This window comes from Corvus brachyrhynchos, unplaced genomic scaffold (assembly GCF_000691975.1).
Source record: "Corvus brachyrhynchos isolate BGI_N302 unplaced genomic scaffold, ASM69197v1 scaffold115, whole genome shotgun sequence".
In the NCBI taxonomy this organism is placed as follows: domain Eukaryota; kingdom Metazoa; phylum Chordata; class Aves; order Passeriformes; family Corvidae; genus Corvus; species Corvus brachyrhynchos.
The window spans coordinates 8,335,056-8,338,592 of record NW_008239553.1 but is presented as its reverse complement, the minus strand read 5'-3'; positions in this window follow the sequence as shown (position 1 = coordinate 8,338,592).

Sequence of the window (3,537 nt, the reverse complement as noted above, 5' to 3'; positions counted from 1 at the left end):
GTATATATGCTGTATATGTATATATGCTGTATGTAGATTATATGATCTGCTTTTTCTAGTCACAGATCAGTCTTTTCCCCCGATCAAGGAAGACTACATGAAATCAACTGTTAGTGTCCTTGTGCTAATTGCAGCCAGAAAAAACATTGCATTAGGACCATTCTTGGGAGAAGCTGTAATTTGTCATGTGGGATATGAGCAATAATTTTGCTCTAACTGCCATACCATTATCTGTACAAAAAGTCCGTTGTTTCTTGAATGAGAAGCACCTGGCCAGGCAGGCAGCAGTGGCTTCACTAGAACTGCCCTATCTGAAAACACACACACAAGAGCTGCCAGGCCACCAGTGCTCAAATTACTTCTGCACATCAGCTCGGACTCCTCCGCCACTGCTTTCAGCAAACGGCCTAAAAACTGGTGGCACGTTGCTGCTTTCAGGAGTTGAGCTTTTACACAGCAATTTCACTTTGAAAAATACTGGAAGCAAGTTACCCATTGGCAGATATACCACCAGGAAGAATTACAAAGGGATGAAGTAGACACTACTTACACCATTGCACTCAAGGCAAATATTCTTGCATGCCAGGTGGGGTATCTGACAATTGCATGTTTATCTGTAGTCTTGAAGGAGAGCCAACAAATGATTCAAAAACCGTCTTTTAATAAAGCCCAAAGTCCAAATCATTTGAGTCTGAGATAAAATTTTGTTTGATTTAGTGGCACATTTTACAGCTGAAATACTCCCCTCCCCACCCTAAAGTTTGAACTTTGAATTTCTTTCCTGAAGCAGGCACAGTGAAACAAGGCATTGTGATCTTGTTGATGTCATTTATAAAGGCAGATCACTCCCAGCTTCTAATGTTCTACTCTACTGCCCCTTCCTTCAACCCACTGAATCATAAATCCAACCTCCCCAAAGACGTGATGTCTTTTGGGCATTGTACATATATACTCATGCCAGAAAATAACCTGTATTCTTTGCTTCCATTCCAATGCTCACTTAGCATTAAGCTGTATTTATGAATCTTGTCAAAGAGGGTCTTTAACAAGTTGACAAAGTTACTCATCTGCAGTGTAATTTATTACCCTATCCAGCCTTGTATTTTTTGCAGAACAAACTGACAGAGGTTTAGTAACAAAAAAAATCTGCCTCAGGAAGACTGAGGAAACAAAAAGTTTTTACTTGAATATTAATGTGAGATTTAGGACACAAACCTGAGACTTCCAGCAAGTTTTTTCACCAATGACTTTCTTTCCTTTCTCCTTTTTTGTGATCATGGGTTTCTGCACTGACCTACTGTAATTTCTCCAGAATAGTACTCAAAAACCATAGCTCTGATACAGCAAAATTGTATACATTTACTAAAACCAAACTTGCGCAGAATCCACAATAATTTATGCACATTCAATTAAGTCAGGGAATTTGCTTGTAAGCATTTGTATGAATAACAACTTTGCCCAATTGACCAATCTTGAAACTTTACATTCCTTAAAAATAATTTCAGAAAATTACTTACTGCATGATGGTTTTCTGCAACATGGGTGAAAACACTCAAACCTGGTGCCACATTTGGCAGAAGTGGGAGGCTAGCCATCAGAAAGCAACATATTGCGTCTCTCACAGTATTCCTCCTCATGGGCCAGAAGTTCCTGGTGTTTTCCAGGCTCTGACCACTCTTTTCCTACCCTCCTTATGGCTCAGTGTTTCTTCTGTTGCCAGCGGATTACAAATGTGTTGAAAGACAGAAGCTCAAAATGGCATATAAAGAGTTTTAGTAGAGCAGAGAGTCTGCAGCTAGCTTTCAGGAATCAGACATTAGCTGTTGTCATGTTCAAACACACAAGGAAATTCAATCAACTCTTTTTCTAAAGCTTGATATGAAGAAAAGAAAAAAATCTCTCAAAGAATACCCCTCCATAACTATCACTCTTAATACACTCCCTTGCTTCATACTGCTTAAGGGTATTGAGTCTCTGAAAGTATCCAGCTCATGCTTTGACACCGGGTGCCAGCACTTAAAAAACAATCCTTTTTCATTTCAAATAATTATTCTCATGTTCCAGTACTGACAACAGAGTGCAAAGTTAATGATACAGAGTACATTCTACCCCAACTATGTTCTACCCAACCTAAAAACACTCAGGTATATTATTTGCTCACAGAAAATACACTTAAACTACTGGAATGCAACATGTGGAATTCAGGAAGTGACAGTTGTTAAATTCCAGGATTTTCCCAACAAGAGTTGCTGCCTGCACCAGCAGTGGGCTACAGTAACAGAACTGCTCTTTACATTTTGCATTCAATTAAAGGACAAAAATTAAGACACTTATGTGCAGACTGTATATTTAGAGAAGCCAGACCTTAAAGAAATCAATCATTAGCCAATAGCCAAGCCCTGTTTGGCAACCTGGGTAACTCCTATCAGTTTCCTTAAAGCAATTTCGCTATGGAACAGAAGCTACAGCAAAGTAAACTCAGGCTTCACTTAGAAATTACTGTAAATACAGTCATAGCATACTGTAAATACAGTCATAGTATAATTTAGATTGAAAGGGACCTCAGGAGGTCCCCAAGATTAGCCTCCTACATCCCAAAGGATCAGATCCAAGGCCACATTGCTCCAGCTTTATCAAGTTGGAAACCTCCAAAGATAAGCTCTTTGGGCAGCCTGTTCACTGTTCTCACAGAGGAGTTCCACCACATTTAATCAAAACCTCTAGTTTTAAATTATGCCATTGTCTCTAATCCTCTCAGCATCCACAACTGTAAAAAGCAGACCACTTTCCTGACAACCTCTCCACATTCATTGGAAGCTGCTATTAGATCCTCCTGAAGTTGCATCTTCTGTTACACTGAAGATCTTGTTTATGGGCAAAGAGGAAGCCTAACATATATACAACATGTATACAATATATACAACATATATACAAATAAAGCTAAGAATTAATTGTTAGCATACAGAAATCTTAAACCAATTAGTCTACTAGTCTAGATGTAATTACTATAGGAAAAGAATAATAACGCAGATGGTATACTTCTATACAGAAGTTGCAGTTATAGAGTTAAAACTGTAACACACATTTCTCAGTTTCTCTCCTTTTTTAGGGTTAGTTTCACCCTTCTGCTCTTACTTTGCATCTCAAAATCAACATCTCCAGACTGCTGAAAAGGATAACATGAAGCTATCAGCATCTGAAGTCCTTTGTTGGAAGGAATATGCTGTTGCTTTCTTCTTTCTCCCTCTAGGATCCACTTGGGGTTCTTTTTGTTTGTTAACATGCTTTTACATCTTTTTCTTTCCTTATTGGCCTTCAAATCCAAATATATGATATATGATATATGATGCCTTTCACATGTTAGATGGGATTTCTTTGTTCTGTTACTTCCTAAACACAATTTTGTCCAGTTCTTGTTCTGCCTTCAACAACCAAACCAAGCCAAACAAAAAACCAACCAACCAACCACAAAATCAAAAAAACCTACAAAAAATCAAACCACAGAAAAAAACACCCCATATTTGACTGCTGGTGACC